General features: G+C 40.0%; 1 long non-coding RNA gene across 1 annotated transcript in view; it reads left to right on the plus strand.

Annotated features, from left to right (window-relative positions):
• Positions 1–5,523: 5,523 nt before the first annotated feature.
• Positions 5,524–24,616, plus strand: part of LOC141733345 (uncharacterized) — a 73,388-nt gene continuing 54,295 nt past the window's right edge. The window contains exon 1 of the long non-coding RNA XR_012584270.1: positions 5,524–5,574. This is a non-coding gene — a long non-coding RNA (uncharacterized LOC141733345). The remainder of the gene's footprint in view (positions 5,575–24,616) is intronic.

A 24,616-nucleotide genomic window follows, 5' to 3' on the forward strand; every position in this document is an offset into this window, starting at 1 on the left:
CACATTTTAATAGCTTCTGTAAAACAATTACAGGCCCTTCCTTATTTCCCCCCCATCTTCCTGTTGGTATTTTTATATCTCCAAAAGGAAAGGGAAGAAATGAATAATTAGATTACTGCTTTTTATTGTTTGTATTATAGTAGAATCTAGAAAGGCCAAAAAGGTTTTTGTCCTCCTTGTGTTTGGTGCTGTACAATAAAAGAGACTGATTACTATTATAAACTCATTTCTTAAAATTTTGATGTAAGTTTTCCAGGAGACCTTTCTAGAAAAAATATACAAGTTTTCTACCTTAATGCAACACTTTTTGGCAGTATCCAGTAGTACTTCTGTTCATGCACACATAAAACGATGGCTGCATTTGCTCATGGCTTGCACAGTAAGATACACATCTGCATATTTGTTTCATGACAGCATATCAGTTATTCCACAACATCTGGGACCAAGAGATTATGAATCATAACACAACTGCAGCCTGAAGCATCATATTGGCTTATATAAGCACCTTAGAGTTAATTCTTCACTGGTAATACAACAGGCAAGTTCTTAACTAAAAGAAGAAAATTAAGGAGCTGAGAATTTAATTCTTCACAAACTCTACTGCCGCAATTCCAAGCGCTTCTAAGATACTGCTTATATCCTATCCCCCATTGAGACCAAACCACCTTTATTTTAATTTGTTTCAATAAGAATTAATATCTCCCCACAAAGTCAGACCCCATTGCTCTAACACAGTAAGAAACTCTCAATCCTGAAGGCAGTGACAGACACACATGCGGCGTGACTTCTGAATTTCAAGAAACCAGCCTAAGGACTGAAAACTGTTTATAGGTGGGAAACAGTACTTCTGTCTTTCTCCCCAGCTGACGCAGATCTGTGGGAAAACCAGGAACTACATCCTGCTCTCTTGAATGTCAGTCCAAAATCCATTTCCACAAACTAAGTATTCCAAGAATGTAAGCTTATCTCCAAACTCATTTGGCTGCCTACAGCTCAACACACCAGCAAGTGCCATGACAAAGGCTTCATTTTCACTTCTAGTCATTGTTAATGCTTAGTTGCACTAGCTACCCTTTTGTCACAGGGTAGTTTGCCATCCTACATCTCCTCCACCTCTTTCTCTCAGTTTTCTCTCAGTTTCTACCTCTTTTCCCGGAAAAAATATCCCCTTATTTATCTCAACCTTTCTGTTATGCATGGACAAGTTATGGGATGCTTCCAGCTTCATAAGTAATTTATCTCTAGATTTACTACCCAACTCTATTTGCACTTTCTCCCACACGCAATACAGAACATGTTTCCTCCCCAAGAGGACTACACACTAAACCTGCCCAGTGTTAGCAGTAAGTCTGACAAATAGGTCTGTCCCTCTGACCTATTCTCTGGTGTTATACCATCAGCTAATTAAGATGTAAGAGCTCATGAAACCTCACACTGGTGCAGCTTGTGGGCAAATGTTCTCACACTCCAGTTCTTTGGAGGAGCCTTAGTGCAGCTGAATACAAGCTCCCCTTATTCCTACCTCTGCCTTCTTTGGAAAGGCAGGCAAGTAACAGATCCTTTCAGCACACACGATGCCACAACTACTAGGAGACACTCCATGGAGTTTAATTTGTATTCTTTGGATTTGTATTAGAACAACTCAGAAGGACCATTTAGCTTCATAAGGATGTAAATAATGTGTGTCTTCATTACTTCCTTCAGGTACAGCAGTAGTTATTACTCATCCATTTCCCCTCTATTTTACTTCTTTTAATTTATTTTCTCTTCATCACTTTTTAATGAAGAGTGAGCAAGAATTTGCGCAAGTCTTATATATCCACATTTGAGATACCTAATGCATGTCAATTTCTACCATGATACCAATTACACAGTACCACCCTTTACATTTTACTTATGCTTTCAATTTTCCATTTTCTTTCTCCTGGCTCTGGTTCTTGGTTCTCCATCTGTAAGCCTCTGCCTCAATTTTCCATATACATTTCCTGAGCAACTGCAATTCCTCTCTCATAAGCATTTTATATGAAGCTGGTCCATACAGACAGGAAAAAACACCTAGTGTGTCATATGCACATGCCTCCCTGAGAATTCAAAGTTGGCTTGTTACAGTTCAGTAGAGGAAAGTATTTAGGGCAGCGTCCATCTTCCATTTCTTGCCCTTACTTTCAAGGCTTTAACATTGAAAGCCTCCCATGCAAGACTGAAGATCTATTTAACCATTCTTAGTGTCCTAGAGTCCTTTAAAAACAGTCTGTTTTTAAAATTAATAATGAGCTTTTAGAAGTATTGAGATGCACCTTCTCACATTTTTAGCTATTGAGAAGCTCTGCAGCCTTGCAGTATGTGTCACTGCTTCCTTTATACACCAGTTATTTTCCTAACTTTTCACATTTCAGTTTGCAGATTACAGTTTTTCTATACATTTCAGTCAGTCTTCCCCCCCAGGATAAAACTGTTCCCAGGGTAATAAAGCATTAACTAAATGATAGCATAAATAAGTAATTATTTGATAGCCAGTATCTTTTAGTAGGAGCATTACATTTGACTTTCACAGGGCTGGCATTGCACAAAAAAGGGGGAGGAAGGGCAAGACAAGGGGAGGAACTGACTGAGTTCTCTTGTGGTTTTGATCACAAGTCAGAAACCATGTTCAGCTGTCAGAGGTACTGTTAGGGGAGTTATCACAAAGGAATAAAAGGGTGGGAGTAGAAAAAATCTCCCTTGCTCAGGAATGTTTGTACATTTTAAGTGACAGTTTGAAATGTTACAGAGAAAATGCTTGACTGAATCTTGCATTATCTTTTTACTTCAGTTCTAATAAAAAGGCTGGTGAGGAGAATGTCCTGACAATCCTAACATTACAGTTATTGGATCACAAATTTAAGGCTTGTACTTCCAATTAAAAGCAATTAGACAGATCATAATAAATATGCAGTACATGAACACCCATGGTCTCTTCTAGGACTCAGCACAATTCCTCTCCAACAGAGAGAGAAAGCCTGTGTCTTGTCTTTTACACCTCTCCATTTGTAATGATAAAACAACTAGAACAATACTACTTTGATCTTCATTAGAGACATTATATATTTCACTGACTTTAATAACAATGGAAAAAACAACAAAGAATTTCCTTGGAACCGAAAAAACAGCCAGTTTCATTAAATTCAGCAAGAAAAACAATATTAGCAAAAAAGCAAATGAAAGAGATACACTGTTGAGGTTTACGTTTATGCCCACTGTAACACTTAGGCATTATGAACTTAATGAAGCGTTGCTCAACATATGCTCCCAGTGCTGGAATTCTAAGGAGCATTTTCATAGCAGAGCAAGGACAGATCTCCCAGGAGGTCCCGTCTCAGCCATTGGGTCCCTAGGGGGACTTTCCCTTCATACTTGACCCACAGCCCCAGAAGGACTCACCATTGCTGTATTAGGAGAGCAAAACAGATGTGCAATTTCTCAGCCACACTTCACTACTTAGTGAAGAATTTTTTTTTTGTGTAGACTAATAGACCAGGGGCTGAACTGTGTCCACCTTCCTTGCTGTTGAGATCATAACCTATGCAGAGAGGTGGAGCACATAGATGGAGAAAGGGCTGCCCCACCTAAATTCAAACCAGGCTTAAAAATCAAGTCTCTTAATGTTTCATACACTTCAACATCAGAAAATAAGTGCCTGTGTGCATTAGGACCCTCCAGGAGTTCCACAGCACTCCACAGACCAGTGTTTTCATAGAATGGTTTGGGTTGGAATAGACCTTTAAAGGTCATCTAGTCCAACGCCCCCTGCAATGAGCCAGGACATCTTCAGCTAGATCAGGTTGCTCAGAGCCCCGTCCAACCTGTCCTTGAAGCTATCTTCAATGCACTCCAGTAGTCTCCTGTATCACCTACAGTTTTCAAATTATCTAACCTGTTTTGAAAACATTGCCTCCAGCTCATGCAATAGAGGTAACAAATTCACATCTACCTCCAAACACTGGTTATCTACACTATTTGATGCAAATGAACAAGTCTTCTTACTACAATAACACCTCCAGAAGGCGTCCTAAACCATTCACAACCACGCTCTATACATCTGTGAACATGTATCTCTAAAGCATTGGGCCACTTTAAGGCACTGAAGGTCCCAAATGAAAGAGTAAACACTCACTAGAGTCAGAAACTTACCTAGTTACCTTACAATTTTATCATCGCAATGATTCCTGGGGTGTTCAAGAGCCAAACTGTTTCTCTTAAGAGTGCTGGACAACAGCGAATAATGCATGTTTGTGGTTCATTTGTGATGCCCTACTACCATAGTTATTTTTGTCCTTTACAAATGTAGTTGCAATTTAGCAATCTATTGACTTGACTTATTTTTTTTCATAAACATACTGCCTCCTGGATGCATAATTCAAATCCACATATAAACTGTGAGCTGTTTGCTTTAGCAACAGCTATAATTTAAGCATAACCTCAGCAGAAAGCCATTCTGTGCCATCTCCCTGTAAAGTGTAATTTAGTCTGGATATGCAATCTTCCTCTCTGCCATTCTAATAGAGGAGCTTGTTTGCTAAATAATCATCATAGAGTTTTGCTCAAAGCACCAGTTTTATGTAGAGTTGGGGTTTTTCGCCCCCCCTCCTTCTTCTTCTCCCTGCCACACATAAACGTTGCCAAGCTAAATGAACACTTTTTGGAAAGCTATTACTGCCATGTAGTTTTCATTTGAAAATGTCACAATAAAGCAGTGTTCTTTGATGCTGAGAAGCACACCAGGTTACAGCATGATAAAAACAGCAAATAAGATAAAATAATACATTAGAAAAGCCCAAAGGGCAAGAAAGCAACACTTTTTAAAGCCTGAGGAATTTCCCCTCCCCCCTACTCTGTGCCCTCTTAGCACTTGAGAGGAAGCCAGAGAGCACAGCCTAAGACAAGCCTAAACCATTAAGTTTGGTTCCTCATACAGATTCCTTCTGCTGCATGGGAGCAGCTAAGGTCAGCTAGGACTGAAAACCAGAGAGAGAGCATAGCAGCCCAGGTTTAAATACTGCTAAAGGGAAAAATTCAGAGAGCTAAAGGCAAAAAATCCCCATGTTACCTGAGGGCATTACACCAAGGCTTAGCCCTTGGGGCAGACCTGTACTTGTCCCCTCAGGAGAGCGGGCCCAGGCATGGCCTCTGCCTGCATTGCTTAACCAAAGCCTGACCTGAAGCACAACCTACCTACTCACCCTCAACAATATTTAAGTCAAGAAGGAAACAAGAGGGCACAGCAACCCCAGCGCTGAAATAAGCAAGGCTACAAGTACCTGTAGCCAAAGAGGAGCAGCTCAACAGCACCACAGGCAGGTGAGGTGAGGTGAAGTGAAATGAGGGAGACAGCCGCCATTTGCAGAAGTGAGTTCCCGCGGAGGGGGTTTTTGTATGGGGCTGGGCTGAGGGCGGGGCTGTGAGGGGCGGCTCTCCCCGGCCCCACCTGTGGAGAAAGGCGGGTATTTAAAGCAGAAAAGGGGAGAGTGACTCTTTTGGAAGAGAGCGGTGGGGTATGGAGGATTGTTCTGGTCCTGGTCCTGGCTGCTGCATGAGGTAAGTAATAGCACTATGAGGGTGCTGTAGCGGGTCGAGTCTGTGAGGTGAGCTGGCTGCTGAGGGCAGCTTTTTTGAGGTGATTTGTGCCTAGCTAAATGGAAGGTTTTTTTTTTCCTATTTGATGTTGTATGTGGTGCTACTACAGTGCTGGGACTGCACAGGAACAGCTAATCCTCAGTAGGGAAGTGGTGTCTTGGTGAGCAGCAGGCCTGAGGCCTGCACTGAGCCTGCAGCCCTGACAAATAACTCTATGAGTATTTTCAGTTATGTTTAAGGTCTGTATCCTGAAAAGGCAGAGTACTTCAAGCAATGGAAATAAAGGAGGTGTTAAAGTAGAAAAGCTGCTACTTCTGATGCAACTTTAAAGGTGTCTACTGCTGGAGGCTTCCCTGGTGAATAGAGGTTGTGAAGCAGCTTTCTGGGTGGAGAGAAGGGTTGATGGTTGGTGTTGATACTTGGCTTTGTTCCAGCTCAAACTTCCAAATGGTTTACTGAGTAGTGACAAAAATAATGGGTTTGGGAACTGAGGGATCTCTGCTGGCTTAAAAACTGGTTCCTGCTTAAAAAGTGCAATATCTGGATATTATTAAAACAGAAATTATGAATGTGCTGTGTTATGGCTGAGGTGCTCTGTAGTGTGGCTCTAGGCCATGGTTAATCCTGGAGCTCTCAAGGTGCTAAATGAGACCAAGGGGGCTCTGCCTGAGTGATGACTCTTGTTCAAAATTCTTGTTTTCTTCCTGCTGAAGAAAAGAATTCCTCACTGTTCTTATTCTAAAAGAAGTAGTAGGCTTTGCTGTCTCAATTTCTAAAAATGAGTACCGTTGGCAAGCTTTTAGCAATAAAGCTATGCAGGAGGCTTGTGTGGAGGGGAGAGGGAATAAAACCCCTCAGAACAACCTTGAAAATCTACTGTCAATACAAAGGTTATGCAACTCAAAGGCTATGCAACAGGGATTTAGAGTTACTCAAATGTCTAAGCTGACTATTGAAAAGCTTGTTGTGCCAAAGACTGCAGAAGGATGCTTCCTTTTCCCTGTGTCCTGGGAATAGTAAAGATTGTAAGAGCTCATTTCTCTATCTGATATTTCCTGACCTTTGCAGCCTACTCTATATGAACAGCAAAGATCAAGCTAAAGATGTGGAAAAGCTCTCAGATGAGCAGGTTATTTAGTCTAAAAATCATGTCACATCTGAGCTTTCTCTTATGCTTTAATATGGTTCTAAGCTTGACTGTTGTCACTTTGATTTTTATCTGCCTTTTTTGTTTTGCTAGTCCTAATTGACCCAAAGTCTATAGCAGTTCTTGAAAGGAGTAAAAAAATGTTTGATTGTTGCTTGGTTTTGCCACTTCAGCCTATGGAGAAGTGATTTAAAGCAGCAAAATCTGCTGTAGAGTTGCCTGGGGAAATTGTGGAAATCTGCTGGTTGCCTGGAAAGGCAACTCGGAAATGAGAACCCCAAAATACTTTAAGTGAAGGAAGACCAACATGTAACTGCTGTTTATATTTTTTTATCTGCACAGTTTCCTTTCTGCTGGTTCTTAGTTCACTTGAAAGTTCACTTCAAATTCTCATGAGCAAAACCACTTAATGTGTGTTTCTGGTTCAATGGCAATGGTTGGAACTAGATGATCTTTAAGGTCCCTTCCAATTCTAACCATCCTATGATTTTTATTTCAGTAAAAATATTTTGGATCTAAGTTTGGCTTGTGTGTCAATATTACTGTAATGTTCCAAAACTGTTAACAGGTGTTTCAGAACTTAATATCAAAATGTAAATGTCTTATTAAGGCAAAGCAACCCATTCCTTTAGTGTTTAGCTCTGCCCAAGCATCTCTTCAAGTCAGGTGAAATGCTCTGATGTGAAACATTTTCAGCTGTTTCCAGTTAACACTTATCACCACAGCAATGCCTGTGTAGAAGATGGAAAGAATACAGCTGTGGCTCACAGTAGCTCCTTAACTTGACATTAATGCATAACTCCTTCAGAGTATGTTTTTTTATTATTTGCACTGAGTAGGTGTGTGTCTTGTTCATAGTAGATGGGTTTCCAGTGAACTAGAGGAAGCTTGGATGTAAACAGGAATGGATCAGTTGTGAATTGCTTTTAGATGAAGTGAAAATGGCAAGTAATTATCTTGTTTGAGGGGATGGATCTGTGACCAAAGCATAGAGCATGCAGTAGAGAGTACTGTGTCAGTCACTGCTTATGTAGAAACACAAGCAAAGGGAGGGGACATGCTCAGCATACAGGAACAAAGGGTTAGACTGTAGAGGTTCAGGCTTTTCTTTGTGTCTAATTTATTAATACAAAAAAAAAATCCATTGCTGCAACTTCAGTGGTAATAGTAAATTAAAGTTTATCTAATGCTGCTACCTTTACCATATGCTTTCATCCAATTGTATAACTTCTGTTAGAAACACTTTACTGTTTCCAGACATGGTGTGGAAAATACACTTTCTTCTCCTGTGCCTGTGTCCTCTGCCAGCAATGGGTGTCTCACATTTGGACAGTTGTCTTCATTCTGCTATAAGTTTAAACTGCATCTCCCCTAATTCAAGTTTGTGACTGTCTGCAAGAGAAAAAAAGCTCTTACACAGAGGGTCTCCTGTTGGCTTGTAAATAGAATGATTGTCTTCAATTGCTCTTAAGTAATGCACTCTGTTAAGCTTAGATTTTCTTCTGTGTTTTCTCTTAGCCAATGTGTTGCTTTCCTTCTGTGATCAGCTTAACTTTTCCTGGCATTACAACTGGCTTGTTCCTTTCAGTGTTGGCCAGGAAAGGGAGTGAACAAGGCGGGGGCTCCAGCTGTATAGCTGAAGCTCTGTGAGGGATTTGTCATGGTTAGAGACAGTTTTATATTTCCTTAATGCAGTTAGCTGTTCAGATGCTGCTGAGGCCATTTGTCTTATTTAGTAAGGTTTTAGTTCTGTGCATGTAACATAGATTTACCTCTAGGATGACGCTTATGGGTGTTTCATGCTTTTCACCATAGGTTTTGTAGCTGACTAGTTAAGATTTAATGCTACCAATGTCAATCATAAAACTAAGCTGAGTAACAATACTGATAACTTTTGGCTCCTTCAAGCAGTATGATGGCTAGTAACTGCATCTCCTATCCTTGTGGGCATTAGAATAATGATAGCACATGACTATTTTACTTCATTGTTATTGGTAGTGAAGAACAGTAAGCGGCAAAAGCTGTAGTACTTGATTCTAGGAAAAGAGGAATGTCTAGTTATCACAGAACAAAGGATCTGGTTTTGACTCTTATGGTGCTGAAACTGCATTGGTATCTCAGATTTATACTGTTCAAATCTCCCTGATCTATCTAAATCACATTGGTGTATGTGAAACAGCCCATCACGGTTTTACTGTGATGTGAGAGCAAAAAGAGCTGAAGAATTTTAGAATCTCATTTTTAAGAGTCAGGTTTGCCACCTGAAGGGGAGTGTCTCTAGTATTAAAATGTCTAACATTCCAAGATGTTTGACTTTAACTAAACCCAATTTTATAACTAATTTTATAAATTTATTAGTTCATAGTTCTATCTTAGAGGTAAAACCAGGGGATGTAAAAAGCAGTCCTCAAAACCCAATGTTAATTACAAATCCCTGAGGTTGCTAGGAAACCTTATCTCAAATGAGTATACAAGCAATCAGGCTAGATGCTGATATTAAAGAGATGCTGAGATTTTCCTTCTGTCTTTTTCTTCCTCTCCTGGCTGTGATAGGAGATTGATTTATATGAAACCATGTCAGTTTAGGGTTTGGGAAGGAATCATTCCTCTTCTGAAATGTACTAGAAATGCAATAAGGGGTGGGGAGAATTTTGTCTTTTGTCACATCTATTTTGTAAAAGAAGGGGTCATGCTGACAACTCCCCTATTAAAATGTATCCCTTAGTTACTAATTCTGCCAACCTCCTTGACTGAAAGCTTTGGGTTTTTTAAAACAACTGCTCTCTCTAATGAAGAACAATAAAGGAAGTGTGATTTCTGCCCCCTGTCCCCCCCCAATGAAGTATGGTTTAGCCTGCACTAAGTCAACAAGCTTTTATTACTCTGTCTTAAATGAGCAGTCACATAATATGAATCTGAAGCGTTTATACCCAAAGTCAGGTTTTTCCTGTTGTCAAGTGCTTTGAAGATGTGTGGTAAGGGCATCTATACTAGGTGGAATGGAGTCCTGTTTGATTGACAATAAGAAAATAGAAGCCTAGAAAAGACAACAGACTAAGATAGCTGCCACTCTGAAAAACTGGCGACTTAAATATTGAAGAGGACAGACAAAGGACACTTGTTCGTCTAAGTCTGGGAGTCTTGAGTTCTAAATTCTGTTGGAACAAGTGGCTCTTCTGTACACTGGGAGAACTTGATGCACTTAACTGTGCTATCAAAAATGTGGATACCTGTGTAGGTAAGTGGGCCTTGGCTTACTCCAAGATTTGGCAGAAGTTAATGCTGAGTTGTGGTTTAAGTAATGATATCCTGTCTTTATCCAGCCTGCATTTACTTCTGGGGTAGCCCTCACTACTAGAATATGTCTTGCCAACTGGCCTGCAGAAATCCCAAGGTGTCCTAAATTGTGGGCAACTTTGAGAATGTAGGACACTGAGGGTGACCGCTACAGAAGGAGTTTGTGTTGAGTGGTAAAGATATCAAAGATAGTGCACTTGGGTGTGCCAGAATTTAGCTCTAAAGAGACGACTTCCACCTTCTTTGTATTTGTCCTGAGTTAAGACAGGAGGGAGGATGGTCTACCACTTTAATTCCACCGATATTTTTTTTGCTACAAGACAGAAATAATCATGAGGTTGAAGCAGGTTGGAAGTCTCAATGGTTGGGTATTGATTTGAAACTCTTTGGTAAAACAGGAACCAGCACATTGTCAAAATAAACATACCTTGTGTGGCAAATAGTTTATTGATGGTCTGCCTGCAATGAAGTCATGGAGGTGACCTTACTGCCCTGACTTACAGGATTTTTCTGACTGCAATGTTGAAAGGGCAGAAATAATACATTAATTTCGTGTTGGAGCTGGGGGAATTACCTCTTTGGGTTTGTTTGTCATGTCAGCTTTGTTAATTACCCAAAGAGCTTTCTTGATAGTTATTATTACAGGCAATTTTATCCTTTCAAGCACTGGAGACCAAAGCTCTGTAAACAAAAAAATGTATGGGTCTGTTTGCACTGCTCTCTAACCTGGGTTTCTAACAATGTGTATATGTGTCTAGGGAGTAAGTAGTCCTTATAGGGAGGAGGTAAGATTAAGAACATTCCCAGCAGGTGTCTATAGAGTGAGTGCTCAATAAGAGACGTTGGCTGGAAGCTTAATCTGAAGTCTGCTGTTACCTTTTCTACATGGTAAACTCTTACTCTGAAATAACTGTACCTAGGACTTTAGGCAACTGCTCTCCACTTAGAAATAAATGCCTGTTTTAATCCTATTTGCCTTGTCCCTCTGAAAAATCATAGCTGTTGTTAACATTAGTAATCAGACTTCTTGTTCTGTATCTGTTTTGGAGCATGCCATAGGAGTCATGCAGAAAAGCTCACCTGTTAATACTGTGGATAAACTTGGACTTAACACATGCTGCCAAAAGAAAATACTGTTTAATATTTGCCAAAGAGAGGTGCTATTCCCCTGGTGAGCCTGATGTTTCTGAAGTGTACCTAGCTATTCTGTCTCAAGGGAAATCCTGCAGAGTTGTCCAGCATCCAGAAATACTAGAAGTAAATACAGTATGTTTCTACTCAACGGAAACTTGAGAGACTCTACCACTAGCTCTGTACAATCCAGGAATGATGAACAACATCACTGTAAACCTGTTGCTTTCTCTGTTAGAGAAACAGCTGTAAGGGAGAAGAATCCAAAGACCTATACTGTAACTGTAGATCTTCAGGAAAGGGCTGTGCCTAGTGTCTGGAAGCCAGGGTCCCATACTTTGTTGTTATTATGAATATCGAAGTCAATGAGACTGTATAGGTGAAGGAATATTTGTGCTTATTGGGAAATGAAGCTGAACTTCAGCTGTAGCGAAGACTGACTCATGGCATGCTATTTGGGGTTCACATCCCCGTGTCTGTCTTAGAAATTTGGACATTATGGTCTGCTGCCATCACAGACATACAGCTGAGCAGAACATATAGAAGATAATATGGGTAACCAAGATATGAGACTTTCTCCCAAAAGAGGTAACTACTCAAAGACTGTCTAGATGCCACCATTGTTAGTAGTAGTAGTAGATACCGCACCAGGATGTTGTGTAACATTCACTGATCCTCAGTAAAACATTTAATACCCTCACCCTGGTTTCCATGGCTGTCTTCTGCCAATGGATTACATTGCTAACCTTAATGTCAATGTGATATTGTGTCTGGATTCAGCTTCTCTTAATTAGGGTCCAAGGCATTTTGCACACTGTTGGCTTTACGGATGTATTAAGTAATGACAAATGGAAAAGCTCTTGGAGCTTTTTATTATAATAAAGCCTCATGTGACTATTATAAATTATATAAAGCTTTGCACAACACTTTAGAAACGCCACAGCAGGGAAACAACTTGCTCATCTTCACAGAATAAGTCAGTAAGATATAAAAGTGGAATCTGGGAGTTCCCTGAGATAAGTTGGGGGAGAAGGTAGATCTGTGCATTCTAACTTGAATAAATTGCTTAGGACTATTCTCTGTTGATTTGTGTGTGATGTCATTGCTCAGACCTGCACAAAACACGGTTTAAAGTAATGTGCTTTGGACAGATGAAAGATCTATGCACTGACAGCAAAAGCTCTTTAGAGTAGGGCTACATTATTCTGTCCTAGCTGCACAAGTCATTCATTCCTTCTGAAACTGTAGTGACAATCTTGATTTATTTTGTAAAGTAGCTTTGGGGATGAAAAAGGCGAAATGGCGTAGACCAAGAACTGTTTCAGATCTTGATTAGTCCTAAAATCTTAGATGAATTTGAAATGCTTTGACTTCAACTCTGAAGTGAATTTTGTAATGGTAATTTCTTTTTTTAAATAAAAGCATTTTGTGTGTTAAAAGTGGAATAATAAAGGTTAAAGTTTCGCTTTTCTTTTTTCTCCCCAAAAGACTTGCTTAAGACCATGTCAATGAACCTTTCTGACAGAAGTAGCTACTGAAAAACATCAGTGTTTTGAACAGAATATCCCAACAGGTCCATGTGGGTGTTCTGACGTTCATTCAGCCCTTTGATACAGCTAGTAACCAATGAAGACCTCTTTATTCTGCCTCCAAATAGCTCTTAAAAGACCATCTTTTAGAATGCTCCCAAATTATTTCCCTTCGTTGTCGCCCTGATTTATTCCCAGCTCATGATCAGATCCAAATGAGAAAAAGGAAAACCTTCTTGAAGGTGTCCTAATTGGGTGGATAGGCTAGGCCTGACTCCTATCCTCTTGCATGTCTATTTTGCATTTTGAGTTGCTCTTGGAAATCAAGTGAGTTGTTCTCTTGCTTACTGCTGTTAGAGTCTTGGGTACCTATCCAATCTCCTCTAATCACTAGTATTACAATGTAAGCCTTGAAATCACAACTTTATTTTTCTTAAATTGCCAATTACAATGCAGGTTATGGCCTCTTTTATTTTGGTATTTCATAATATCAGTGAAAAATCTCTTCAGTCACAGCTGACAAACAGAGGAACAGATTTTTATTTAGCAGAAAAAAAATGAGGATTTCACTAAGGTTTTAGTTTTTTATCTTTATATTCACACAGAATAATACATTGATTGCTAGATACTTGACTGTTTGGTAATTATGAATTACTTGCTCTAAGTTTTGGGGGTTTTAAGCTTCAGCTTTGTGCCAAAGTGGTGTTTTGGTCTGGTTATGCTCCTGGGAAAAGGGAAGAAATTTTGTTGAGAAGCATGTCTGCTATCTTACTAATTGCAGCCTGCCTTTATGTTAAAGCAGGCTGAAAGCCTGGATAATGTAACATCATCTGGGCAGCTCCCTCTACATTTCATGGCAATGAAAGGTGAGTGGAAGCCTTGGAGACAAAGGGTCTGATTCTGCTGCTGCTGCAACGAGTACAACCCTAATGTTCTTGAGTTGGTTCTAAATTTCTCTGGGGATACACCTAAAATAAGCTCAAGCTCCTGTCTGTCAGGTAGTTGCCAGTCCTCTAAGTAGAACTGAATTGACCCAGCTAGGCTTGGATACAAAAGATCTGGTCCTCTGCAATTCCAGGTAACTCTGTGATGGAGGGTTAAAATGGAAGGATCTGTTTTTAACTTTGGCTGCACAAAGACACAGTGGACAAGCCCTAGAGATTTTGAGGCTCACATGCATCTCTCTCCAATGGTAGATCTGTATAAGCTCTACAGAAATACCTCACTGCTCTTTGCTGCCACTAGCAGACTGAAATGAGGCAGGTCCTGGATGGACTGGTTTGATATTTAGGGTCTCAGGAGGTGATCTGTCTTGATTAAAATAAGCTTATAGTTGTGTTTGTAGTTTTGTCTTGCTACAGGAAAATATTGTTAATTTATATAGCTAGAAGCTTAACTGATGTACTGACTTGTGCTCTCTAGTCTTGAAAAAGATTCTGTTGGAATCCAAGTATACTAATGATTGACACTAATTGTTTTCAGTCATGTAGTGAATTGTATGGATAATGCTTATGTGAATAGATGGTAGGTGCAGATATTAGTGTAATCATACATTGTCATATTGTGGTAGCAGTGTCTTTTTCATAAAAGGTCAAAATAATTTGTGGTGACTTTTATTTTAAATGGTGTGTTTACAGTGGATAAAACTGGCCCAAAAAGGATTTAATAAAGATGACTTAATCCTCTGGAGATTACTGAGGTGGAAGGATGCTTGTATCTTGCATACTTTACCAGATTGATTCCACTGGAGGGTGATCTGGATTGATTTCTCTGTGTCTTTTTCAAAATATGTACTGTGTTCCTCAGCTGACTTCTGCTTGTAACTTGGTAAGCTGCTTGGCCTTGCCAACCATCAAGTCTGTTTCACAGAGTGTTGTCCTCTGGTTTTTTAGAAGCATCTCTTTGCACCACTGAAGAAATTGATTATCTTCATTTCTAATGACATGCAGATCCTCTTCACTGCTTCTTATAGCTAAAGGTCCATGTGAGGAAGGAGGGGGGGGCAGAATGTCCCTTGACCATATTAAGTCACAGGACTTTTCATGTTTTCATCTTTTAATTACACAGATTGTTTTTCACCCTGAAGTTAACAGTCTCATCACTACCTGAAACAGGATTTCAATGACTGATTCTAGGGGCAGCACTGTCCTCTTCTAACAGCACCAGGTGTGTGTGTGTGTTTGCAAGCATGTAAGGGGGGAGGATGTGGGGGGGGGGGAAATCTTGATGCTTTGCTTATCAGTCTAATTATCGAAGTAAGTTGAGATACCATGATTTACCCCAGCTCTGTGTGTAGGCAGACAGATTTAGTCATCTGAATGGAAGACACAACATGGTTTGAACTAAGTGAGGTTAGGGAATACAGGTAAATTCAGTAGCAAGCTGACCAATAGCTTTATGCTGGTGTAGACTATAAAGAACAAAAACAGCAATAATGAAAGCCGTCGTTATAAATCTGCTTCTTATTGCTTACAGCTTCAGGCTGACTTAAAATCAACTTTTATTAGCTCCATATTAGGGGATTGTTTCCTCTGGATTTGATTACTAGGATGGATATATTTGAAATCTGCATTTCCATATAGATAGAGCTGCTCTCTTATAGCCCTGCTGCATTCCTGAGGAGGCAAAGGAGTTCACTGATGCTGATTGCTTTTAAAGGACTAGCTGCAACACAGGCCAGGGAGAATGTGGAGGTGAGGCATTAGGAGGGGATATGGTATCTGGAATGAGTCTACCAGGCATTGGTCTGTAATTGCATAGCATTTTATTTGTTTTAGACTAATGATTATAGTCTTTGTCTGAAATAAGGGTACCATTATACTAGGTCCTACTTTTTGATGAATGGACATGTGAAAGAAAAGATGCTGCTATCCTGTTTCAGAGAAGAAACTGAGGCAGAGATGTAGTTTTTCAGCCTTGTAAAGGGCTTAAGGATCCTTAATATGCTTTGAGCAAGCCAAGAATATTTATCCTTGCGTAACGGACAAGCAGTTGCTGCCAAAGGAGAGATGGATCATCCCCCCTTAAAAAAAAAGTACTGTGTGAAAGATGCTTCCTTCCAAAACTGATTAACGCTGTACAGGCTGGGAAAAAAAAAAGGGCAGCTCTAACCTGTGATAGACAGTAGTGTAACTACTGTGCTTGCTGTGTGGCATATTAACATACAGAATTGTAGTTTTGGGGCCAGCTGACCCTTCATAGCAGCTTAGGGGATAGTGAGAGATCTTGCTTTCCCTTCCTCTGCTTCTAGGCATGAGGTTTCGTTCATTCTGTCTTGCAGTGGCTCAGTCAAACACCTGTCTGGCTGCGTGTTCTTTTTCCTTTTCTTCCCTGGCTAGTCGTCTGACACTAGTGAAATGAACTGGTTTACAGAGAAGTCACCTGAGTTTGGGGCTGGTGGGGATAAGCAGCAAGAGCAGAAGGGAGAGGAGTAGCACCTCTTTCTGGCAGGGGAAGTGATAAATTTATGGATTAGACCACCCTACCCAGTGAAACTACTTCTCTAATCTCACTGCAAATCGTAGTTTCCAGCTGGCATGATAACTGCGATTTCCCAAGCTTTGTTTCCATCTCTAGCATAGTGGGAGACCTGTAGGTGAAGTGCTTTACCACAGGGTCTTTTGTCTGTAAAACAAGGATGACAGCTCTTTTGTGAAATTTTGACATCTGCAGATAAATACTATGTCCTGCAGCCTGTGCCAAATTCCCTTTTTTCATATGTAACCCCTGCTACACACACCACCTACCTTGAGATTTTTAGTGACATGTGGAAAATTGCTCTATTAGCAGAACTAGGAGAAGTTAATCCCTTCTAGCACCAGTTTCTTTATGGCTGTGAAAACTTTGAATTGAATATGCAATAACAGGTAGAGAAAAATTAGGTACAATCATGTAAAAGTAGAATTATTCCAAATTGATTTTCCCCCTTCCTTCTTGTACTAATTTTGTACCTATTTGATGTTGCTGGAATGAGCAGGCTTTGAATGGAAGTTACTATTAGTGAGATAGCTCTAGAGTCTAAGGGTGGAATTCAGCTGAAAGTTTATTATTGTGCACATTGAGTACTGATGCTCCCATCTCTTATCTTAACCTTTGAAGTCCTACCTAAACCCTCAAAGTAGTTTCAGAGAACTTAAGTTTCATAGTCTTTTGTGTAGTGGTTGATAACACAGCAGACTTGCTGACATTATATTCCCTTTCAATTCTATATGTCTAAATCTTTAGAAAAGCAGAAGCTGCAGTGCCTAGGCTGCAAGAGGAGCACAGTACAAGCCTACCATGCTTGTATTTGTTATGTTTGTTACTGGGTATTACAAGTGAGCTTGTCCCTTTTAGGTAGATAACTGTGCAGAGCAATGGTGATTTCAGTCTTCATGTTTCAGATAGGTCTCTCAACATGTCAAATCTAGCAGGTGAATGTGAAGACAGGTTTCCTGAAGATTTATGTCTGGTTCTTGCTGGGATATGCCAGGTCCTCAGATTTCTTTGCAATGTATTATTCTCGTATGTTTAGTTCATTCCACTATTACATTGGACTTTTAGACAGAAAGTTGTGAGATAAACCTGTAACAACAGAGCAGAAGGAAAGGAGCTGTAGCTGAAACATGCTTTGCACAAAGATGCTTTCTTTGAAACACGGAGCTTTTGTGTTGCTGGTCCTTTGCTGCCTCATAGCATCAAATATTCATTCCATGTCTGCATTTTGATTGTGATAGTGTGATACAAGAAGACATGATGTTGCTTTAAGCCAGCAAAACCACAGAGCTGTCAGAAAGGAGACCACAGCTACGTGGAGCTTGTTCTTCAGAAGAAGCAGTTAGCAGGCATGTCTGGTGTAAAGAATGAAAGTGTTGTAAAAACAGGGGATGGCCCAAGAGGAGATGAAGTTTTTCTGAAAGATGTGGTATTTGGCTTGAAGATGTAAAATCCCAGTCCTTTTGTACATAGAAAGAAAAAGCAATTTAATCTGTAGTACAACAGACTGCATAATAAACAGATACAGATACATAACCTGTTAACCCTGAACTGGTGGCTGCTCAACATACTGCATGATAAAAGGTCGTAGCTATATTACCTTGAATTATTGCTGGTATAACAGACTGCAGGTAATAAACAGGCATGGGTATATTACTTTCATGTCTTTCTAGAAAGAGTAGGAAATGTTATTCTTCTCTCCTGCTATTCTTGGCTCATGCTGGGCTACTGCAAAATGGACTTGATTTGAAGCTGTTGTCAGTTTAGCCCAGGTCAGTGAAGACTAAGTGTAGTTTCCTTATGACAATTTTCTGTGATTGTGAATAATTTTGGTAGTTATCAGGACCTTTTTTCATTTGAAGGGTGTCCACATTGTTGAAACCTCCAGTGTAATAGAAATGTATCGGTTTACCGACAAACGTGCTGCATTCCTTGTTTCCTTTCATCTATGTCCGGGACATGCAGGTTGGGATTTGGCTGGAGTTGTGCATTTTCAGAAGAAGAGGTGGTAGGGGCGAGGGGGATTGTTGCCAGAGCTTGTGCTGTCACAGTTCTGAGAATAAACCACGGCCATCAGTCTCTGGGCTGTCAATCTGGTGCTTTCTTGAGAACTGTATTCAAAAGCTCCTATTTTCCTAATGCTCCTTTTACTGGAGCAGTAGGGGGGGGCTCAGCATGTCACTTATGCTGAACTCATCTCACCTCCTGCTTTTACCACAGTTTCTAGAGTTAACTCTACATTAACTCTACATTAATAGAGTTAACTCTTATTTTCTGGAGAAACCCTGAAAAGATCTGTTAAGCAGTGCTTTAGATAGAGGAAGGTCTGTCCAGTGGCCAGGGTCATTGTCAACAGTTATCCAAGTTAATTCCCCTGATAATTACTTGACTTGTTAGCTCAACTTGAAGTATGAAAATGTAGAAAGGTGTTTGCCCTGACAGTTTTACAGGCCACGTAAACTTGCAAGGACATCCTCATCAAAATCATGTATTTGGCCTTTATCACAAATAATTACTCTGGACAACTGAGGAATATTTACTAGGGCACATTCAACTCCTGACTTGTTCAGGAAGCAGCTAACTCTCTCTGCCAGTGCCCTGGGAGAGAAGAATTGTCACTCCTGGCAGATGACAGCCCAAACGATAGCTCACACTGGTTCTGCCTGGGGAAGGAGGAACAGGGAAGCTACTTTTTAACCGAAGCTGTTGATGTCAAGCTACCATAACAATCTTTCTCAGCAGAGTCTTTGAGAGATTACATGTGCTGTACATCTGTGTAAATGGAAAGAAGTTTCTTACCTTCAAGACACTGGGCTAGGTAATAGTGTTTAATTCTAGAATTTGACATCTCTTTACTAATGCAAAAAGGCTAAGAACCTTAATCTTTCCATCTTGAAATTCTGCATACGCAAGACAGGGATAACGTTCCTAAATCTGACTTCTGAGTAAGTATTTGTCTTGTTAGACCATGGCTTTCACTCTGAACTCCCTTGCTGCTACTGGTTTTGTACAGGGGCACAACAGGGCCCTTGGAAAAGGGTCTGGATCGGTCTTATGAAATAATAGCTTCACTGAGGAGTGTGAAGAATTCACAAGAGAAGGGAAGAAATCTGCATTCTTTTAAAACATCAGAACAGAAGCATTCAGGATAGTTTTGGTGAAACAGAATTTGAATAACTGTTTCAGCTCACTGATCAATATGAAATCAACACAGGGATGAAAATGAATCAGTGGCACTCAATAACAGTGGCCATCACCCATGCTGTTCTCATTCACAAGTGATGAAAGGAAAAGTGAACAGACAACAGATCAAACTGAAGAATGGATGTCCCCTGCTGGAGGTGTAATCATTGACTTATTTCTCTGTCCCAAAGGAACTTGAAGTTGAGCCTCACTGGAAGGTATAATCATGTAGATCTACAACAAGGCTAGTCTTAACGTTGAGAGGGTGTAATCTACTCCTCTATGGGTTTTACTAAAGCTCATCTTTAATCTACATTATGTAAAACCTATTGTCAGAGAGTGTACTTGGAGATTGCTGTCAGTGGTCAAGAATCTCTGATTCTTAACTGAGATGCTGTAATTGACTGTATGCTACTGTACTGCAAGTGTGAAAGCAGGTCAGTGTCAGTTGCCAGTGGCTGGCTGTTTGGAGAAGGTTTAATGCTCTCTGTGTGCTTCACAGTTCCTAGCTTAAAGCTTACTGAAATATGAAAAAGTTAACTTGATTTGAGGGAACTCTTGGCCAGCCTCAGATTTTCTACTAGTCTGACCTTTGAAAATATATACCTTAGTGCTGAGACAACAGCAAGGAGGCAAAAATGTGTATTTCACTGATGTATCTTGTTGAAGGTCCCTTGTATGCAGCACTTAACAAAGCTACTTTAAACCGTCCGACAAATACTTAACTACAAGCCAAAACTTTCTCTACTGCCACTCAGAAAACTTGTCCGATTCCATCCATTGCATGCTTGAAAAATTACTAGAGATGGGTCTGTGTGGGTTTATTTTCCCCCCCTCTGCAGCTCTTCCTGCTAGCAGACACAAAAGCAATAGGCATCCTCAGGAGTTTACCTACTCAGTAAACTGTGCTGCAGCAATGTTGTCTCTTTACTGGCTCTCCTCTGACACAAGTGTCCTTTTCTGAACCTTTTTTTGCTACAGCATCTGTTTTCTCAGACTGTTTTTCTCCTCACTATTACCTGACCTTTCATTGGAGGATGGCCTTATGGTTAAGACTGTAGTCTGGTACCACGACAGCAAAATCTACAGTCAGTTCTTGCCTTAGTATAATACAAGGACCTATGTGGTTACGAGCTGATTTCCATTTAACTACAGACTTAAATGAAACTGTTGCAACTCCCATGCTGCTTTGTCATTTGGAGCCAGAACTTCAGGAGTGTAACTGGAATATTTCCTCTAACTCCTGCGGGGCTCTGGCAGCCAAAGCTGACTGAGGGCTTATTTCTTCATGCCTGGTAGAACAGCTTTAGTTCCACTGAGGGAGGGTTTCTTCCAGAATTTGGACAGGCATTTTAGAGAATGAAATAGATGTTGCTTATTTATTACAGCTACGTCCCCAAAGGCCTTGACTTGGAGGCAAGCAAGGCATCACAAATACAGTATATAGTGTTCAGCTGATGTCTCTGAGCACTTACCCCTCTTCCTTTAACCTTCTAAAACTGTTTGATGTAGATGATAAATATTAAGCCCAGGAGAAAAGCCCACTATGCACTGCCATGAATGTCCATGTCCAGTAACTGGTGATGGGATATAAATTCATCACGGAAAACACAAAATGAGGTGGCAATTAAAAATTTCTACTTTGTAACTGAATGGCAGCTGTTGAAATTGAAATTATTATCTCCTGGGGAGAGAAAACAGTGAAAGTTTGGTGCAGACCAAGGCAATACTTCTGGGGCTCAGATAGAAACCTGCTTCCCCTGAGGATCTATTTTAGTTTTTTCCTTGCAGCATCTCTATAATAGAAAAATCAACCTCCTACCTCTTCAGCTGCTCCCATTTGCAATTAGTTTTCTAGAAGCAAAAGCAACTGAGGCATTGAATTTCCAAACTATTACATATGACTTCATGGAAAATCGGGTTTTCACACTAAAAAAGCTAGCTGACCTTAAATTTTTTTTCTAACAACTTAAAACTCCTACAGAACTCTAACTGCACTATCCTGGCTTGGTATAAAGCTAGTTAATAATCACAGCCAAGAATGGATTTAACATTTCAGTTTGAACCAGGAAGTTGTAAGGTTTTCCCATTTACACTACAGAATGCGGAATCTTTCCATCAATAACCCGGCAATTAAAGACCAAGCAAATGTCTAGGTTACAAACCTATGTAAACCCAGGCAGAGAGCTCTATTGTGGGTAGCAGATTTTACTGCTGTTATAGGTGTCAAGACATAGAGAATTATACTCTCTAGCCAAGGGGAGCAAACTTGAACCTCCCACTGTTTAGGATTGAAGGAGAGAGACAAGGTTGTGTGTGTATTGGTTTCCAATGCTGTCATCCAAAGAAGCGTTACGTATAAATCTATCAACTGGGCTTAGCCATCTAGCTCAAACTTCAGGAGTTGCACAGCTTTTGTACTATACATCTCCTTTCCTAGTATCTTAACCAATGGACGGGTCAGCTTCATCTTAATTCTCCACATGAAACTATGAATATTTCGTTAGCACTGGCTAACAAGAAAGGTGAAAACAGAAGAACACCCTTGGGAACTACTATTTACTCTGCATAAAAGTTAACCTGACAAACGTATCTGTAAGTCAACCAGAAGGAAAATGGGAGCCTCCTAGCTGTGGTACTCTGGATGCTCATTCAACCCCTTGTTTTGAATTACACAAAACAAGGACATGCTCTTTATGTTTATAATCCAGAGATTGGATGTTGTATATTTTCTAGAAGTTGTATATTTTCCAGGAAGGTAGCTGGTTGGTTCCATTTTATTTTGAGGAAGTAGTAGTGAACTATTACTATGAAAGTTTATCTATGGCACTACATTATGGCAATAATATTCTAGTTCAGAATTGCCTTGGTGTTCATTGTCACATTGCCACCTTTACCTAACAGGGAGAGTGTTACCAAAATTTTAAGATCAGACCAAGTGTTTCTAGAGAAATATAGTAGATATGGGGTACATGCTTAACTTTGAGGACACTAGCATAGCTTTTAAAGCTGAAAAAAAAAAAAACCGGGCTTGGAAAAAAAGGGTATGAAAATGAGCTAAGATTAACTATTTTATTCAAGCATATTCTGATCTCTGGGCAGCCAGTGGTAGGGTAAGATGGGGAAGGAGAGTATTCTTGGAAAGAAAATGATCAGTGGAGAGAAGGGAATTTTTGGAGAAGCTGGGCTTCTGGCTCTTCTCATAGCTGCAGGATTATTGCTTTTAAGAGCATGGGTTTTTGCCTTAATGGAAAAGGGGATGTTTCTCACTTGAAGTGAAGCTTTTTGTTCTGACAGGCACAGACCTGTTAACTTTGGCTTTTAGTAAAGCTGCTTGAGCAATAGGAGGTTGGACATGCTGAGTTGTGTTCTGATATTTTACTAGTTTTACATCCATGTATTCCAGCTGGTTCAATAGAGTTGTTGCTGATTTATATCAGGGTTACTAAGGACAGTTTAGCTCACCATTTCTTGCTCAGGAATGTTTTCCTTATCCCATTTTCACTGTAAGAAACACTAATTGAAATTCATGCTTGTATGTCTTATGAACTATGAGTCAGAGGAATAAAAGCACTTAATCACTTAATGAAATTATTGCCTCTCCAAGCATGAAAAAAAGGTGGTGGGGGGGAAGCATAGAATGTTTTATGGCAATCACTTTAAAAACAAGTCTCTTCCTACTTCTTTGTAGTATGTATAACTTGGTATGTTCCTTTCTTGTGCACTGGTTCATAAAGAGAATGATTGCTAATGCTTATTGCTATTCTCAGCTGAGCTGTTCTGTAGCTGTATACCATGTCAGGCTTGCTTTTGATTAGTAGCTGGATGGTGGGTATATTGTGTAAATTGGTATTTTTTTCAGAAAAGGGTCTTGCATTTCTGAGCTGGGAGGGTGACTTAAGGAAGAAGCCTTGTATTAAATTACAAATGGCCACAGTGGTGACTGTTGGTTCCAGCTTGTAGCTTAAGAGCAGCAAGTGCTCAGCTCTTATAGGAGACAGAGTAATATGTTTTTATTCCTTCGAATGCCAGCAAGTGATGTTAGATTCACCTAGTTTGGTCTCTGACTAACAGTTTAGAGAGGCATCTATTTCCTTTACCAGCTTACCTACATCAGGTGAGCAGTAAGACAAACCTGAGTTTTTAAACCACTCAGTGGCACCTTTTGCAAATATGCAGATAATAAAACCTGATTTCCAGCCAAATTACAGTTTGGTCAAGTCTTCTGTCTCCTGAAGCCTCCTCTGCTATGAAACATTCTTCACTTCCAGTCCAAGCTTTTTCTGCTGTGCCTGGCGTGCTCTTTAGCAGAGTCTGTGTTCTGTTTAGATGGATATGTGTGAACACTGAGTGAATTGATTCTTGTCAATTATAAAGACTGCAAGGAGCCTGGAGACTCCTTGAGATGAAAAGCACTGAAAAAATGTGAAACATTAATTATTTATCTCTTGCAGTCATTATTGTATAGGGTTTAAATTACTACTTCAGAATCATTTCTTGTTACACCGTACTGTCATCTCTGCAGATACAAAGAACTTATATACAGCAGATATTAGCGAATGCAAGCCACTCCGGATTTATTAGGGAAGAGGCTCTTCTCCCCTCCCTTCCGTTCCTCCCACTAGCCAACTGGATTAGTTTGGACTAAATTAAATAGGCTCAAAAAGCCAAAAGAAAGAAGCAAATCAATACAGAATAAGAAATTAAAAATCACTTCATTGAATTTATTTTAATCTGCAAAGTTGTAAAGTGCTTAAACTGCAGATCCCACACTCTGAAGAAATCCAAGGGGATTCTCAATATGAATTTCGAATGCAGCGCTCAGGTTTGTGGTTCTAGTGCATATGAAATGAAGTTTCTTTTGTTCCCTGTGGTCAACTAACTAGATTTGTACCTGGGGGTGTGAATGAAGAGAGGGGATGTACCTCATGTATTTTTGCACAGTGCCAATGTTCTGGTGACAAAGCTGCCCTTTAGGTTCTGTGAATATTTCAGCCTAGAAATAAACAGCTTCCTCTTTTGCTGGACCTGTTTCCCCCCTTAGATGGTGCATTCTTTTTTCCTGAGTAATACATCATTGAAGCAACTCATTCTGGTGATGAATTACTTGTACATGTTATCAGATGGGCCTGTTCTGATACTCCTGCATCATCCAGAGTATTACACTAATATATCAACAGACTGAACTGTTGCTCCGATTATGTGCCTCAGTCTCATACATCACTGCGCTCATACATGCGCA

The sequence above is a fragment of the Larus michahellis genome, chromosome 20 (assembly GCF_964199755.1).
Source record: "Larus michahellis chromosome 20, bLarMic1.1, whole genome shotgun sequence".
Taxonomy (NCBI): domain Eukaryota; kingdom Metazoa; phylum Chordata; class Aves; order Charadriiformes; family Laridae; genus Larus; species Larus michahellis.